This window comes from Pristiophorus japonicus, chromosome 9 (genome assembly GCF_044704955.1).
Source record: "Pristiophorus japonicus isolate sPriJap1 chromosome 9, sPriJap1.hap1, whole genome shotgun sequence".
Lineage (NCBI taxonomy): Eukaryota > Metazoa > Chordata > Chondrichthyes > Pristiophoridae > Pristiophorus > Pristiophorus japonicus.
Window position 1 is genome coordinate 151,601,619 of NC_091985.1, and position 19,713 is coordinate 151,621,331.

A 19,713-nucleotide genomic window follows, 5' to 3' on the forward strand; every position below is an offset into this window, starting at 1 on the left:
CGCACAGGAATAGAAAGGTGTCCTACCACCAGCAAGGGACCTGGGAACGGATTAGTATTGGTACTGACCGAAAAGGTGTTATATCAGGGGGTACATTATGCAGTAGCTTCAGTAATATTAAACCTTACCGAGGTACACCTACCTGCATGGTGTCCGAAGGAAACAGAGCTATACCAGGCCCTACTTAGAGACATGTTCAAGAAATTTTATGAGTTAGACTTTGGAAATGTAGACAAAGCAGACCTAGACACCCTAAACGCTAGGGATACCATGGGCTCAGGGAGACCTAGAAACGGAATCATAACCGACATTTTCACTACCTACAATACAGCATCCTCTGTAATAAATAGCCTAGATGACATAGAACTGCAAACACAGAAAAACAGTTTAAAGACCCAATTGAGAAAATCCTGAAACAAGAGAATACAGTAGTAGGTTCAGAACTACACGAGGACCAGGCTATGACTGTCCATTTAAAAGAAATAGTGGCTGAGCTGGAAAAACATGCACAGACAGTGAATGCACTTATACGGGAGGATAGGAACGCTTCGGACCAGGCTGTACAGAACGAGGTGTGCGTACTGTACGGGGCATGGTTGTTGGGCGAGGGCCGCAACAACCTGGAGGATTTAAAACAAGGTTTAGTCCCCTCCTGGATCAGGAACAAGCACCTCGCAGCCCTCCACCCGTACAGCAATTCACTAAGCCCTAGCCAGCTCTGCCTAGCTCTGAAGCCTACCCTGTCCCAGTAGACTGTGGGGAATCTAACCACACCATTATGGGAATCGTACTAAGGATGCCGGTCATGGGTGGGACAGCCCGACCCGCACCGGTATACCGGGTGGAGAACATTGGAGTTATTCAGGGAGGTGCACACATTCGTTTTGCAGCGGTCCCACCCTATGTCATAAAGTGGGAGCACGCTGTAACGGGTACTGACCTCTCCGGGTGCCGGAGCCGGGGTGCACACGTAATGCTGTGTCTCCAGTACTTGAGTGCCCATTCACAGTCACAGTGTGGGATTAAAGCTGCTGGCGCACAGCCTATTAACTGCCCCATGGAGGTAAAGGCACAAGACCACGTCCCTCCACAGGTAGCATACATAGGGGGTGGGACATATTGTGTCACCACCAGTGCACCCCACTACCAACATGGACACTTCTGGTGTCCGGTAAGTGACAGCAGTTTTTGCTTCAAACCTGAGGCATCAGTTCAAGTAGCCCAGGAATGGATTGTCCCCATTCCTGAACCCTCCACTGTCCACCTCACTGAAGGAAAACATTACAAACCTGCAGGATTATGTTGTACATTTTGGCTATGCAATTCCCCCTCTACCCGAACATCTTACCGCTCTGCTAAAAGCTGTAATTATCTCACAAAAACACTTCTACACTCTAGAACAGAAAGCCATTGAGATAGGGAAAAAGATTCTCGAGATCACCATTCCGCCTATGTGGGACCTTTTCAGAAATATAGAAGTCCCAATCTGGATCCGAATCGCATCCCAAACTTTAGTTATTTGTCAACTCGCGATTATACTTTACTTATGGTGCCTCACTTGCCGAAGGAAACGCAGAGGCCATCAGGTCAGGCACCAAAGTGTGCTATACGCTCCTTGGCTGAACTTGGGAATCATGCAGGGAGGGGTGACACCATACTGCCATGTTTAATTTGTGTTTGATTTTACCTGCTGTAAACCGCAAAATCTCGAGTAGTGTGAGAGTGTTACTTGAAATGTTTTGACTATGTACTGAACTTAAAATGTGTCTGACTATGGACCTTTAAAGTTACTTGAGAATGTGTTTGACTATGTGCTTTTACTTATTTTACTTAGAACTATGTTTGGCCATGAACCGTTATTCCACTGTGAAAATTAAGTAAAAGAGGGACATGATACCCCCTCTATACTGCAACCAAATTGTAATAACTGTATTCGCCTGTAAATTGCATTTGCATTCCAACGGGGGATGCAGGGTAATGTTTAGCTAGTATAAATGCAGGGACGGTTGACTCTCGGGAGCAGGAATTTTGCTTACCTTGATTGACACTCGAGTGTGGAGTGTCAATGGGGGGATTGAAGCAGGTGCAAAATTCACAAGAACCCCCTCACCCCTCCCTCTCCCAGTGTTTGGGTTCATTCGAAAGGAAATTCAATTTGGGACTATCTACCGAAAAGTTTGGAACTCTAAAGTGCTTAAGAAACTACGAACTTAAATAGAATTTTGGATTTTAAAAGACAAACTCAAGTCTGTGGACGGACCTAAGGAACTAGCAGGAGACAGTCTAATGAAGTGAAGCTACCTGGGTGTGAGGACTAAGTTAACCTGTCTGGAGAGATGAGTATTCAAAAATCCTTCCCCCACAAGAAACATTTACATCACAAAATCACCCAGAGGTAGCTACCCATCAACATGGGTCTGGACAACCATTTCAGCATATACATCACAAAGAGGCCCAATCCATCCTGTATGCAAAAGACTAAGCACAAAAGGACATTGCAATTACCAAAACTAATATTTCCATCAGGAAACAGTTTTCGAACATCAACTCACCCAAAACATATCAACTTTTAACAAGCCCGCCAAAATATTATAAAGAAGAGCCAAGCCCGCCAAAATGATACAAAGGATTTTGAACAGATTTGACGCCGAGATTAGAAACACTGAAATCGTATAACTGGCCCCCTGTCCCAACAGAGGATATGCCATACTGCACCAGGTTGCTAAGTAGCTACAAGGTTGCTACTACCTCATCAAGGTAAGAGGAGAAACCAACGCGACAGTTGTAAACTAACTTCTCCAGCCTCGAAGTCCTGAAGTGCTGAAGGAAGGAAGAACATCACCATCGCGGCAGTGACCACAGTCAACGTGGTATCAATGGAAAAACCACCGCGATTGACCAAACCCGAACAAAACTCTAACGGAAAAAAAAACGAAGAATCGAAAAGTTTCCACTCTACAATCTAATCCTGACCTACCAACCGGGTAAAATATTACCTGAAAGACTGCAGAAACCTATTTCTAACGATGAAAACCAGGTACTTACCCCATCGATCCAAAACGCACCTTACCGCATCAGTGGACTCAACCCAATTGAAGATTGCGCAGGAAGAAGTCTTCACCGACATTCGGGGTACGGCACCCAGACCTTACCACATCCAGCGAACCCCAAAACCACTATCTACCGTTAACTGTCAAAAGGATTGGTAAGCATAGTCCCTGTCTGTCCTGGAGTCCAACCTAGCTAGAATTAGGTATTGGGAGGTTGGAGGGGTATAATTTTACTGCAACCCCCTTTGAATGTGTAGTGTATGATACTTTATTCGAGTGATTAAAAGTTTGACCTTGTACCTTTCCTTGTATTGTCCTTTATTAGAGTGATTGTAAGTTTGGCCTTGTATTTTCTTACTAGAGTAATAAGCTTGGATTACCTTGACTGTGTCATGTATCTCACACTACTGTATCTTACCATGCTATACATGACTGTAACTAGATATGACTTGTAACCACAAGCATACCTTACCACCAGGGGTGCACTTGCAGGAAACACTGCATACCTGTTCCACACAGGTAAATAAAGGCAAGTCCCAGGCAAGTATGGCACTCGAGAGCTGTGAAATAAAGGTGCAGGTCCAGAGTGACCTTGACTTCAGCATGTGCCTCGTGCAAGTCTGTACTGCAGGGTCAGGACTTTACAGTGGCGACGAGTTACGGGATCACAGAATCCACAGAATGGCTACCAACGGCTCAGATGAGACATACAATGCCGGAGACAATTGGGAGGACTTTATAGAAAGGCTCCAGCAAAGCTTTGTAACCAAAGACTGGTTGGGCGACGATACGGCAGACAAGAGAAGAGCCCATCTCTTGACCAGCTGTGACTCGAAAACATACGCCTTAATGAAGGACTTGCTGGCACCTGAGAAACCAGCAAGTTGTTTGAGGTGTTGAGTACACTGGTGAGAGACCACCTGAAGCCAGCGAGCAGCCTACACATGGCCAGACACAGCTTCAACAACTACAGATGCTGTGTGGGCCAGAGCATACCGGACTTTGTGGCGGAACTTCGGAGGCTGGCTAGTTTATGTGAGTTCTCCGATGAACTGAGGAGAGAAGTACTGAGTGACTTTTTTATTGAAGGAATAGGCCACGCAAGCATATTCCGAAAGCTCATAGAGACCAAGAACTTGACCCTAGAGGCAGCAGCACTGGTCGCACAGACATTCTTGACAGGAGAAGAAACAACGAGGTTGATCTACACTGTGGGTACGACAACTAACGAAACATCGGAACAAGGGGTTCACAGCGTGCAACAAGCCGCTACCCCCACACACAGACAAAGGCAGGAGAGCAGGCCCTCAACAGCAGGCAGTGGTGCCAGAAGCCATCAAGGGTTCATACCTCATCAACCCTCAATGCGAGCAATTAACTACAGTCTGAGAGGAGCTCAAGAGAGATCAGCCAGACGCAGCTCATCCTTCGGAAGCAATGGAAATGGTCTGTGCTGGAGATGTGGGGGAAGGCACTCAACAAGGGGGTGTCGATTTCAGCATGTTGTTTACAGAAAGTGCAACTATACAGGGCATCTGGCTCGCATGTGCAGAAAAACAGCAGCTCGGCTGGTATACGAATCGGAAGGGTCGGAAAGCGGATCAGAAGACAGTGGGGACAGTGCCCAGGATGCCAAGGTACAGCGGGGTCAACACGATCAATGTCCACTGTTCTTACAAGACGCCTCCAATAATGATGAGGGTCCTACTCAACGGGATACCCGTCAACATGGAACTGGACACGGGAGCTAGTCAATCTCTCATGAGCGTCCAACAATTTGAACAGCTGTGGCCGCACAAAAGCAACAGACCAAAACTCACAAGGATCGACACCAAACTAAGGACCTATACCAAAGAAATCATCCTAGTCCTTGGCAGCTCCATGCTCTCAGTCACACACAAAGGGACAGTGAACTGACTTCCCCTGTGGATTGTCCCCAGAGATCTCCCAGCACTGTTGGGGAGAAGCTGGCTGGCAAAACTAAACTGGAAATGGAATGATGTTCACGCCATGTCGTCAGAGGAACGGACCTCCTGCTCAACAGTTCTAAGTCGTTTTGAACATCTCTTTCAGCCAGGTGTGGGCACCTTCAAAGGGGCTAAAGTTAAAATCTACATCACACAGGATGCCAGACCGGTCCATCACAAGGCTAGAGTTGTGCCTTATGTGATGTGGGAAAAGATTGAACATGAACTGGACCGGCTTCTGCGGGAAGGCATAATTTCTCCCGTGGAATTTAGCGACTGGGCAAGTCCCATCGTCCCAGTCATGAAGCCTGATGGATCCGTACGAATCTGTGGGGATTACAAATCTACCATAAACAGAGTCTCCCTACAGGACCAATACCTGCTGCCCAGAGCGGAGGACCTATTTGCCACGTTGGCTGGAGAAAAACTTTTCTCGAAACTAGATCTCACATCTGCGTATATGACGCAAGAACTGACCGAAGAGTCAAAGCAACTCACCACCATCAACACACCAAGGCCTTTTTATGTACAATCAATGCCCATTCGGCATCAGGTCGGCAGCTGCTATATTCCAGCGCAACATGGAGAGTCTGCTCAAGTCCATCCCGGGACGGTTGTGTTTCAAGATGACATACTCATCACGGGCAGGGACACCGACTCCCATCTCCGCAATTTGGAGGAAGTACTAAGTCGATTGAATCGGGTAGGCCTAAGAGTTAAGAAATCCAAATGTCTGTTTCTCGTGCCCGAGGTTGAAATTTTGGGCAGAAGGATTGCCGCTGATGGAATCCACCCAACAGTGTCCAAAACCGAAGCAATTCGCCTGGCACCCAGGCCCCGGAATGTCTCGGAACTGCGCGCCTTTCTCGGGCTACTCAATTACTTTGGGTACTTTATGCAGAACTTGAGCACGCTGCTGGAGCCTTTCCACGTGCTACTCAGAAAAGGGTACGATTGGTTTTGGGGGTACGCCCAAGAACGCGCCTTCAATAAGGCACGCAACCTTCTATGTTCCAACAGTGTTTTAGTCTTTTTTGACCCATGTAAAAAACTAGTTCTCACATGTAATGCGTCAGTATACGGGGTCGGGTGCGTTTTACAGCATGTCAATGATGTGGGTAAATTACAACCCATAGCTTATGCCTCCAGGTCACTTTTGCGGGCGGAGCGCGGGTACGGTATGGTTGAGAAGGAGGCGCTCGCGTGCGTGTACGGTGTCAAAAAGATGCACCAATACCTTTTTGGGGCCAAGTTCGCGTTAGAAACCGACCACAAACCCCTCACGTCCCTGCTATCCGAGAGCAAGGCTGTAAACGCCAACGCCTCGGCGCGCATTCAGCGGTGGTGCACCATTTGTGCCCAACTCAGTAATGCCCCCAGGGAGGTCCCCTTAAGCCCCTGGCCCTAGCCCACCAAACCATGGTCGCGGGTGCACATAGACTATGCGGGCCCATTCATGGGCAAAATGTTCCTCGTAGTCGTCGATGCATTTTCAAAGTGGATCGAGTGCACCATTTTAAACTCGAGCACCACCTCCATCACTGTGGAGAGCCTTTGAACCATGTTTGCAACGCACGGAATTCCTGACATATTGGTCAGTGATAATGGTCCGTGCTTCACCAGTGCAGAATTTCAATATTTTATAGTTGACCACGGCATAAATCATGTTAAGACAGCACCGTTCAAGCCGGCCTCCAATGGCCAGGCGGAGCGAGCAGTGCAGATCATTAAACAAGGCATGCTAAAAATCCAAGGTCCCACGCTGCAGGCCCGCCTGTCGCGACTGCTGCTGGCATACAGATCTCGACCTCATTCTTTGACTGGAGTTCCCCCCGCGCAACTATTGATGAAACGGACCTTAAAGACTAGGCTCTCGTTAATCCTCCCACACATGCATAAAATTGTTGAGGCAAAGCGCTGGAAGCTAACTGAGTACCATGACCGAAATTCGAGGAGGTGGTGGAACGAGATAGGGGACAAAGTGTTTGTGCTAACCTATGGCAGGGGTCCCAAATGGCTTGCAGGGACAGTAACAGGCAAGGAAGGAAACAGGCTACTGGTGATACAAATGGACAATGGCCAAACCTGCCGGAGGCATGTAGACCAAGTCAAAAGTAGATTTACCAACAACCTTGAAGAACCAGAGGCAGACTACAATGTGGAACTCACACCACACCTGGTGGACAGACAGAGGGAACAACCTGAGGAAAGGGCAATCCCAACAGACCAGATGAGATACCAGCAATCATACTGAATGAAACAGACAGCCCAAGCGAGATACCAGCAATCACACCGAAAGAAAAACAGGCACCAAGGCAAACAACTGAACCACAATGAAGACGCTCCACACGAGAGCGTAGACCACCTGAGAGACTGAATTTATAAAGACAATAAGACCTTGGGGGAGGGTGATTGTCATGTATCTCACACTACTGTATATAACTATATCTTACCATGCTATACATGACTGTAACTAGATATGACCTGTAACCACAAGCATACTTTACCACCAGGGGTGCACTTGCAGGAGACACTGCATACCTGTCCCACACAGGTATATAAAGGCAGGTCTCAGGCAAGTGTGACACTCGAGAGCTGTGATATAAAGGTGCAGGTCCAGCGTGACCTTAACTTCAGTATGTGCCTCATGTAAGTCTGTACTGCAGGGTCAGGACTTTACATACCAAGGTCCTTGAATCAACGGATGCAGCACACTCTTGGATGAGAAATTCCACCATTGCCTTGCCTCCCTCTAACTCAAGGTAACCTTGCTGGGCCATGACACAGGTTACCTGGGCAGCGAGCTTCTTCTCCTGATTGCTGCTCTTGTTTTGGAGAAGTGGTTTTAAGGCGGCCACAATCTGAGCCTCCCTCTCAGATTGTGGGGAGGCCGATATGATGAGCTGCCTCAATACATTGAGTGTTCTACTCTCGTGTTTTGTTCAGTGTTCTGTAACTGTGAGAGGATAAGTTTCTGTATTGAATCTCCGTAAGCTGGGGCCAGAACTTCAAAACAGCTAAGGATCTTATTGCATTTCTTGGCAGCAAAATGGTGATCATACCCAGCCAAAACACACATCTGCTGGTGGAAACTTTCAAGCAGATTGTCCATCTATGCTTTCAGCCCCAGCTACTTCATCTCCATGGCAACCTCCAGTACCCGGCACAGACACTCGGTGATGGAAAAATGCCCTGGTTGTTTCTCGTAGAGAAACAGGATGCTTGAAAATATCCTAGGCAGCTCCTCCTCCAGTGTGTCCTTGGGGCAGCATGGCGATGACACAGCCCAGAGCTTCCACTATCGGGATCTTCAATGCAGAGGACTCCTTCTCCAGCCACACCTTGAGTAATAGACTATAGACAGACTGGAACTGGTGGAGAAAGAATCTTTAGGCATGTTACAGTCTGAGGCTTCCTCCACATTTCCCAGGTAGATCAGGATGCTCTTGCCAAAACTTCCCACTGCTGAAACAAATGCAGACTTCAGCTCACACTGGTCAACACCAACAAATACTGGAATGATGGTCCCTAAGATGGATTTTAGTAAAGGCACCATGCTGTGCACATTTTTCACTGCCAGTTTTGTTAAAGCACGTACACATATGGAAGGTGCCCTTGTTCGAAACTCTTTTTCATCAACTGCACAACTTCACTCCTGAACCTGATGCTCATGGCAACCAGGAGATTGCTGGCAGCTTCCTGGCTCTCAGCTTGTGCTCCTGTTAACATTGTCATCCAAATTTCAGACAAAGAGATAACTTTCTGGGCTAGTGCTTAGCTGATTTGATCAGTATTGTCGTTGATAATCATCGCCATACTCTCCAATATTATCGCACCGTGTGGAGCTGTCCGCATGGTGCATTGGCACAGATCGTCATGGCAGCTGGTTATTATTATTTCTGGGTGCTGACGCCCCAGTGTCAGGATGGTCTTTGATATTTTCTCCCGACAACTTTCATCTTCCTCGTCTGTCATCTTCACAAGGGCAACCTGAGAAAGTTTCCACACTGATGGATGTTTTCATCGTCAAATTCTACAATTCTTCAATATGAAGAAAGATTTTAAGCAAATAATTTCTGTGAGTATAGATTGGCTTTGTCCACTCACTCAGTTTGAAATCAGACGTTACTTGGTTCTCTGACTTCTTTCACTCCGATGATGAACACTCTTCTTTTCCAGAGTTTTCAATTTGTTCTTTGTGATTATCCAGGATTTGGATCGATTCGATGAAAGCACTTGCCTTGAAGCTCTCACCTCTTTGCTTCCTCATGCACAAATGCACAGTTTCAACCACTTTGTTGTATTTTGTCATCCCTGTGGTTTCTGGGTTGTCATGGTGTTCATTGTGAGGCCAGGTTACATACCCCCTCAGTTGTGATGTGGCCCTGGGTCATGTGCCCATATAAGCCCTGCCAGCTGTGTGCGTCAGTTTAAGGTGGGTGGTGGAAGTGAAGGCCCAGACCTGAGATACAGACCATACGGTCAATGCATCATTCGCAACTCTTAGTAGCCATATTGGATTGAGCAGCTGTTTGTTCCTAATAAAGAACCCAATGCACCACAGACTCTCAAAGTACACATGACAAAAGGTGTAGAAATGGGGGTGTAGGACATATATTGCTAGCAGAATTGCCCCAAATTGGGATGTTCATATGAAATCAATTTTAAAAACACTATAAATAAAAGATCTGATGTCATGAGATGATTCCAGTGTTGGAATGGGAAAGCATCATTTCCAGCCCAGCTAATACGGAGAACAATAAGGCTCCTTCACTCCAGTAGGATAGTCTCAAATAATATGGAATTGGTCCAGAAAGGATGAGTAAACACAGTTGTATGTCTGTACATTCAGCACCGTATAAACAAATGATCCCACTGACTTTATCTTCGCTCTTCTACTTCTGCCCTCTTGAGCATCCCCGATTTTAATCGCTCCACCATTGGTGGCCGTGCCTTCTGCTGCCAATGCCCTAAGCTCTGGAATGCCCTCCCTAAACCTCTCTGCTTCTCTATGTCTCTTTCCTCATTTAAGACACTCCTTAAAACCTATTTCTTTGACCAAGTCTGCCCTAATATCTCCTTATGTGGCTCAATATCAAATGATGTTTTATAACACTCCTGTGAAGCATCTTGGGATGTGTTACTACATTAAAGGTGCTATATAAATGAAAGTTGTTGTTGTTGTGCCTTGACAGGAAGTAAACTCTAAAGGAATTGAAGCTGCTTCACGATGTCATGAAGTTGTTGTGACATCAGAGCACTTGTTCCACTCTTCGCCCCTTTAAAATCCTGGTTCTCGACTGCCTATCACTCTGGTTTCTCATCCACATATCCTCCCTGATTTCCTCCTTCTGCCTCTGGACTCAGTGACTGCTCATCCTTGGTCATTTCAATCTCCATTGCAACTTTCCTTGCCCCCTCTCCTCTGCTTTTACTGCCCGCCTGTCGTCCTTTAAACTTTCTGACTGATATTTGCAGCTACTCGCTCAACTCTGTCATCTCCACTGGCTTCATACTTCCATGGTCTCAATCAATGACAAAGCCATCTCTGGCCAATTCCTTGTATCACCCACAATCTCTTTCCAACCCCACTTCCTCCTGCATCCATCCCAACAAAAGACTCTCTTTGACAGGAACAGAAGGAGGACGTTTAGCCCCTAAGGTTTTCGCTGCAATTAACTTAGATCACGGCTGATTTGTACCTCAACTCCATTACCTGCCTGTGCTCTATATCCCGTGATTCACTTACCTATTCAAGTTCTATCTCTCTCAGTCTTCAAAGCTCCAATTGTCCTAGAATCCACAGACCTTTGGGGGAGAGACTTCCAGATTTCCACTACTCTTTGTGTGATAAAGTGTTTCCCGATTTCACCCCTGAATGTACTGGCTCTAATTTTATTATATCCTGTTGAATGCCTTTGATGTCATGTCCCCAGTAAAACCCTTACTCTTATCTACCCGACTTGTTCCCCCATCGTCAGCCCTCCAATTCCAAGAGGCACAGACTTAAGCATCTCTGATGCACAACTGGTTTAACCATTCATTGCCAGATCTGGCTGGACCACCTCAAGCAGTATTGGGTCCTGCTCTCCTCTGTCAACACTGATCATCCTAGAATGCATAGATACGATGATAAGACCCGACTTCTCCTCTCCTCTACCAATTGTCGTCTTAAACCCCTCTCCCCGACCCCCTCCACCCTTACCACAAAGGATGCCACCGCGCTCTCCTGTCACACTCTCCTGCAGCAGTTGGTGCTGCTGTGCCTGGCCTCATGTCCTCCTCCCATTCCTCGTCCAGACCAAGGGGAGTCCCTGGCAAGATGGCCAGGACCAAGTGTTCCCTTTCTCCTGGTGACGCTTATTAGGTGCCCAATAAGGTGGAGTCGCACAGCACTTAGGGGAAGTCCTCAGAGAATTTCTAGAATAAATGTTGCTCAAGTGTTGAAGTCTTGACAAAATATCCCAGAACGTCACTCGATGTGTTTGAGATCTTCTTCACAGCTCCAGCAGCAATGACCATTAAATGGTGAGTGTACCTTTAAGTGGTGAGTATCCCTTTAAGTAGCACTTGAAATCAACATGAACATTGTTTTTTCTCCCAAACGGCTGGTTGGTGTTAGGAGCGGGCATTAGTTGAAGCGCTAGCCACCAGAATGCCGTGCAGCTTCTTTCAATGCGCGCTACCAGGCATTTTAAGTGGCAGTCAGTTCAACATGCCTCCGGGCAGCCGTTCCGAGCGCTGTCTTCAACTCATTTACCAAGATTGCATCTTGTGCTAAACGTGGGCCAAACGAGCACATCAGCTTAGGATCCCACCTGGACCAGCTCTTTACCACCCAAAGTATTTGGGGAAAATCACCTCCCCCGGAGTCTGCAACGCCCCAATCCCGTTTCACCCCTTGTAAATGTGGGGCCGATTAGCGACAAAAGGGAAAACATTGAGTGGAGGCAGAGGGCAGGACTGAGGGACTGAATGATTACTTTGCATCTTTCTTGACAAAAGAAGAGAATGAAGTTAATGTTGCAGGAGAGGAGCGGCAGTAGAGATATTGGATCAGCTCAAAATAGAAAGGAGGTGCTAAATAGGTTGTCTTCGCTTTAAGTTAACAAGTCATCCGGTCCCGATGTAATGCATTCGAGGTTGCTGAGTGAAGCAAGGGTGGAAATAGCAGAAGCTCTGTACATTGTTCCATAAAACTCTCCCAGGGCAGGTGCAGCACGGGTTAGATACAGAGTAAAGCACCTTCGACTGTGCCTTCAAACCCTCCGACAGGTACAACACGGGGTTAGATACAGAGTACAGCTCCCGCTACACTGTCCCATCAAACAGTCCCAGGGCGGGTACAGCACGCATTAGATACAGAGTACAGCTCCCGCTACACTGTCCCATCAAACAGTCCCAGGGCGGGTACAGCACGCATTAGATACAGAGTACAGCTCCCTCTACACTGTCCCATCAAACATTCCCAGGGCAGGTACATCACCGTTTAAATACAGAGTAAAGCACCTTCGACACTGTTCCTTCAAGCACTCCCAGGGCAGGTACAGCATGGTTAGATACAGGGTAAAGCTCCTTCCAGACTGTCCCATACAACATTACCAGGCCAGGCACCGCACGGGTTAAATACAGAGTAAAGCTTCCTCTACACTGACCCATCAAACACTCTCAGGGCAGGTACAGCACGGGGTTAGATACAGAGTAAAGCTCCTTCTACACTGTCCAATCCTTCATACCCAGTCAACTACAGCACAAGCGAGACACAGAGTAAAACTCCATCAAAACTGTCCTATGAAACACTCCCAGGGCAGGTACATCAGGGGTTGCGGAGAGAGTTAGGCTACCTCTACACTGTCCCATCAAATGTTCACAGGCTAGGTATAGCACGGGTTAGATACAAAATAAAACTCCCTCTACACTGTCCCATCAAACACTCCCAGGGCAGGTACACCACGGGTTAGATACAGAATTAAGCTCCTCTACACTGTCCCATCAAACCCTCGCAGGACAAGAACAACATGGGGTTAGGAACAGAGTAAAGCTCCCTCTACACTGTCCCATGAAACTCTCCCAGGGCAGGTACAGCCCATGTAAGAGAGATAAAAGCTCCCTCTGCACAGTCCCATGAAACACACCCAGGGCAGGAACAGAACGGGTTAGATACAGGGTAAAGCATCACTTACACTGTCCCATCCAGCACTACTGGGTCAGGTACACCATGGGGTTAGATACAGAGTAAAGCTCCCTCTATTTTGTCCCATCATACACTCCCAGGGCAGGTACAGCATGGGTCAGATACAGAGTAATGCTCCCTCTACACTGTCGATCAAACCCTACAAGGGCAGGTATAGCACGGTGTTACATCAGATTAAAACTCCCGCTACACTGTACCATCAAAATCTCCCGGGGCAGGTACAGTACGGGTTAGATACAGAGCAAAGCTTCCTCCACACTATCCCATCAAATGCTCCTGGGTCAGGTACACCACGGGGTTAGATCCAGAGGAAAGCTCCCTCTACATTGGCCCGTCAAACCCTTCCAGGGCAGGTACAGCGCGGCTTAGATACAGAGTAAAGCTCCCCCGACACTGTCCCGTCAAACTCTCCCAGGGCAGGTGCAGCCCATGTTAGATACAGAGTAAAGCTCCCTCTATGTTGTTATATCAAACCTGCGCAGTGCAGGTACAGCACGGTGTTATATACAGAGTAAAGCACCTCGCACACTGTCCCATGAAACGTTCCCAGGGCAGGTACAGTACGGATAAGACACAGAGTAAAGTTCCTGTTGTGTATATATACAAGATAAGTATACTCCCTGTACACTCAATGTACAGTTACACAAGACTACTGGATGTACCTTCACACTGTATACACTATGTTGGACCACCAGAGGGTGCAACTGGTGGAGACCTCGGGGTCACCTGTACACGACAGGTAACCAGGTATAAAAGGGAGCTCACCACGCTGTACCCTCACTCAGGAGCTGTAATAAATGGACTATGGTCACCACAGTTCAAGTACAATAACCTTACCTCGTGGAATCATTATTGTTTACAGACACAATAACTGGCGACGAGATTACAAATTTCCACGCGAAAATGGCTGACCTTGGCACGTTTGAACAATTCGACGATGGGGAAGATTGGGAGTCCTTTATGGAAAGGCTTGAACACTTCTTCATTGCGATCGACCTGGCGGGAGACACCCCGACTTCGCTGGCTGATAAGTGCAGAGCTATCCTGCTCAGCAGTTGTGGGCCCACTGTCTATGGCCTCGTCAGGGACTTGCTAGCCCCAGAGAAGACAATAACCAGAACATATGCGGAGCTTGTAATGCTGATACAGGAACAGCTCAAACCTAAAGAAAGCATCTTCACAGCCAAACACCGGTTCTACACCCACCGGTGGCCTGAAGGCCAAGAAATCGCAAAATATGCTGCAGACCTCAGACGATTGGCTGCACCGTGTGATTTTGGCGACCACCTCACCGAAGCGCTGCGGGACATCTTCGTTATTGGAATCGGCCACAAGGGCCTTCTCCACAGGCTGCTCTCTGCTTACACCACGGTCACCTGCAGAAGGCAATTAAAGTGAGCCAGACGTTCATGATCTCGGCCTGCGATTCCAAGCAGATGTCTCACCCCCAGGACTCTAAGCCGGCAAGTACTGTGAACCGACTGGTGCCTTTTAGAGGCAGGGCTGTTGCAAGTGGTCTCTCTCAGGGGAGAGAACAGAACCCCGAGTCCTGCAACCCTGAGTCCGCCACATGGGGCCAACCGGCTAACCCCATGCTGGCGTTGTGGAGGAAATCACAGGGCCCACCAGTGCCACTACAACCACTATACACGCAAAGGCTGTAACACGAAGGGCCACCTCCAACGAATGTGCAACAGAAATTGTACTCATCGAGTCGATGAAGAGTTGGCCGATCATCCGGACTCCAGTGACGGTGAAGAGAGAGTCCATGAGGCAGCTCAGCCCCACAATGAGGTGTACGGAGTGTTTACCTGCTCCACCGTTAGCTCCCCTTTGAAAATGGAAGTCGAACTCAACGATGTTCCAGTTGCGATGGAGGTGGACACAGGGGCGAGCCAGTCACTGATGAGAAACTCGGACAATCCAGTTGAACGACCTAAAATGATCCCGATCCAAGTGAAGCTGCCCATCTACCCAATCGTTGGCAGCATGGATGTCCAGGTGCCCCATGACGGCACGATGCACAAATTACCTTTGTGGATTGTTGCTGCTGATGGTCCAACGCTGCTAGGAAGAAGATGGATGAAAAAGATCCGTTGGAGCTGGGAAAACCTCCAGCCTATGGCGATTAACGTCCTCCGCGGCCCCGAAATTAGATCCAGCACAGCACCTGAAAAACCAGCCGCTCAACTTGACTGCGTGGAGACGATCCAGACCGCTCAATCCAACTGCGAGATGATCCAGTCACAACGACCCGACCTCACCTTCCAGGCTCCAGTGGCAGGACTCTGGAGGAAGAAAATCGGTGCGGAAGGCAACTTCCCTGCTTCCATGGCAGAACCTGGGGAAAAAAGGATCACCGCAGCCTACCTCGTTGAGAGAAAGAAGATGGCGCCCGAACCACGAGGTGATGCGCCTGAAGTAAAGATGGCGGCAACCAGACCATGAGGGGCAGTGTTGATGGAGCAACACGTGATGCCAAGCAGTGAACCGGATTGGGGTAAAGATTCCAAGGCCCTCTTAGAGACTGGCAACCCATTACAATTAAAGGGACAGTTCCACTCTTTGTACAGCGATGCCGGTGATACATATGTAAGAGATGTAAATGACAAATTCAAGTTTGTAAATGTAACTAACCATATTGTGGTCGGAACCAATGTATTGAGAGTGTAAATGAAGTAATCATGTGTGATGCCGGGTTCTACATGCATGATGACAAAACCAAGGGCAACCTCCCGTCGGAAGCACCCAGGTCCAGTGGGCTACCCGACCATGTAGCCTGCGCCTCCGGGACCAATGTGATGCCCCAGGGAGTGTGGCCACACACAGAGGGAGAATACCAGCTGCAGGGCCAGCGATCAGTGGACAGCAAAGGCACCACTACCGGTACCCTGCCCCTGATTGGCTGTATCTCGCTGGCCACCAGGGCCAGTACCGGGAGGAAGAGGCTAGCACCCTCCAGCTCTCCAAATGGGACCTGGGATGACCAGGCTCCCACTATCGCTGAAGGGCAGCAGGGAGACACTGCAGTGCTCAAAGGAGGACAGGGAGGCCACACACTGCTGTGGCTCTGCCCACTACTAGGCAACGGCAAAGGCCCTGAGACTCAGCCAGGTGAGCGATCGGAGCCCACCCAGCTGGCAGGGGGCACAGTGTCGCCATCAGACAACCTGGACACAGTCCGGTCACTCTGGAACGAGTGTCCTCACCCACCTGCACCTACACAACCCAGGGGCAAGACTGTGATACCACGTATGTACCTTACCCGTAAAATGTACTTGTTCCACTACTGCAGAACCCAGTGATGTAATTAATCCTATATTCTTTTTGTTCTTTCTTTCTATACATGTATGCACAGGCAGGTGTTGAGCCACACACATGGTCTATGTATGGGGGAGGGGGGGGGAAATGGATGTATGTAGCCATGGACACACAACAAATCACACCCAGAACCCACTCAACCCCCACTGCAACCTCAAACCATCCACTGCTGACCATTTCCCAATGTTGTGGCAATAAGGACTTGGGGATCAACAGGGAGTGAGCCAAGCCAAAGCATAGACAAGGTGCAAGGGCTTTGGATACTCAAAGTCTAGGGCCAGAGCACACAATGCGAAGGCCAGTGGCACAAGACTTAGGGGAGAGTGATGTTGTGTATGTATAACATAAGTATACTCCCTGTATGCTCAATGTACAGTTACATAGAACGACTGGATGTATCTTCACACTGTATACACTATGTTGGACCAACAGAGGGTGCAACTGGTGGAGACCGAGGGGTCACCTGTACACGACAGGTAACCAGGTATAAAAGGGAGCTCACTATGCTGTACCCTCACTCAGGAGCTGTAATAAATGGACTAAGGTCACCACAGTTCACGTACAATACCTTGCCTCGTGGAGTCATTACTAGAGTGCTTATAGACACAATAATTCCCTCTACTTTGTCCCATCGAACACTCCCAGGGCATGGACAGCACATGTTAGATACAGAGTAAAGCTCCGTCTACATTGTCCCATCAAACACTCCCAGGGCTGGTTCCAGCACGGGTCAGATAGAGTATTGCTCCCACTACACTGTCCCAACAACTACTCCCAGGGCAGGTACAGCACGGGTTAGGTACAGAGTAAAGCACCCTCTACATTGTCCTATCAAACCCACCTAGGGCAGGTACAGTACGGGTTAGATACAGAGCAAAGCTTCCTCTACACTGTCCCATCAAACGCTCCTGGGTCAGGTACATCACGGGGTTAGATACAGAGGAAAGCTCCCTCTACATTGGCCCTTCAAACCCTCCCAGGGCAGGTACAGTACATGTTAGATAGAGAGTAAAGCTCCCCCTACGCTGTCACATCAAACCCTCGCAGGGCAGGTACAGCACAGTGTTATATACAGAGTAAAGTTCCCCGCACACTGTCCCATGAAACGCTGCCAGGGCAGGTACAGTATGGATAAGATACAGAGTAAAGCTCCCTCTGTACTGTCCCATCAAACACTCCCAGGGCAGATACAGCATAGGTTAGATACAGAGTAAAGCTCGGTCGACACTGTCCCATCAAAACCTCCCAGGGCAGGTACAGCCCATGTAAGATCCAGAGTAAAGCTTCATCTACACTGTCCCATCAAACACTACTGGGTCAGGTACGCCATGAGGTTAGATACAGAGTAAAACTCCCTTGACACTGTCCTATCAAACACTCCCAGGGCAGGTACAGCACAGGTTAGATACAGAGTAACGCTCTCCATACACTGTCTCATCAAACACTCCCAGGGCACGTACTTCACGGGGTGAGATACAGTGTAAAGCTTCCTGTAATATATATATAGCTCCACCTGCGGACTACTGTGGCACTGCAGCCAGTGCTGTTCAAATAAAGATTAGCGTTCCGGAATGTTCTGCCATCTTAAGGCGTGTGTGTGTTCGTGAGTTGTACTGAAAATATAACAATGGCGACGAGGATGGGATAAACGGAGTAAAAATAGCTGCAATTTTTGGTGGAGGATTCAGCCAGCCGACAGAGACTTTGAGAGCTTCTCTGTTTTGATTAACAGCTACAAATCCAAGGTAAATTACAAGCACATTTGTCTGAACTGCCAGAGTTCAGATGGCCATGCCTATGGGAATAATAGGGTGTTTGGGAGAGTTTCAATGCGACCGTGAAAGTTTCGGTGCGGATGTGGGGCAGCTCGAAATGTTTTTCACCGCAAATAGTATCAAGATCCCCAATGAAGAAAACCATAACCGGGTGGTGTTGGAAAGACAACGGGTGATTTTCTTAACTGAAGCAGGGCCCAAGGTGTATTAAACCCTGAAAAATTTGCTTGTGCCTGTCAAGCCAAAGGACACAACTCTTAAGCAGAAGTTAGAACAGCACTACAATCCTGAGCCCCTGGGAATTGCTGAAAGTTATCGTTTCAAAATACAAGATCAGTTAACCGAAGAAAATATCATCAATATCTTCGGAATCGAGGGAGACTTGCTTCCACTCTTAGAATGAGTCCTTAGGTGGCTGAACAGACCAATAAGTGAACCACAGTTCCGGTCACAGGTGTGACAGACAGTCATTGAGGGTAAGGGAGAGTGGGACAGGTTTGCCACACGTTCTTTCTGCTGCCTGCGCTTGGTTTCTGCATGCTCTCGGCGATGAGACTCGAGGTACTCAGCGCCCTCCCGGATACACTTCATCCACTCAGGGCGATCTTTGGCCAGGGACTCCCAGGTGTCGTTGGAGATGTTGCACTTTATCAGGGAGGCTTTGAGGGTGTCCTTGTAATGTTTCCTCTGCCCACCTTTGACTCATTTGCCATGAAGGAGTTCCAAGTAGAGCGCTTGTTTTGGGAGTCTCGTGTCTGGCATGCGGACAGCGTGGTCAGTGCTTCAATGCTGGGGATGTTGGCCTGGTCGAGGACGCCAACGTTGGTGCGTCTGTCCTCCCAGGGGATTTGTAGGATCCTGCGGAGGCATCGTTGATGGTATTTCTCCAGTGACTTGAGGTGTCTACTGTACATGGTCCATGCCTCTGAGCCATACAGGAGGGTGGGTATTACTGCAGCCCTGTAGACCATGAGCTTGGTGGTAGATTTGAGGACCTGGTCTTCGAACACCCTTTTCCTCAGGCGGCCGAAGGCTGCGCTGGCGCACTGGAGACAGTATGAAATCAATCTCTGCTTTTGTTGATAAGAGGCTCCCGAGGTATGGGAAATGGTCCACATTGTTGAGGGCCGCGCCGTGAATCTTGATGACTGGGGGGGGGGGGGGGGGGGGGGGAGTGCTGTGTGGCGAGGACAGGCTGGTGGAGGACCTTTGTCTTACTGATGTTTAGCGTAAGGCCTATGCTTTCATATGCCTCAGTAAATACGTCGACTATATCCTGGAGTTCAGCCTCTGAATGTGCGCAGACACAGGTGTCGTCCGTGTACTGTAGCTCGATGACAGAAGTTGGGGTGATCTTGGACCTGGCCTGGAGGCGACGTAGGTTAAACAGCTTCCCACTGGTTCTG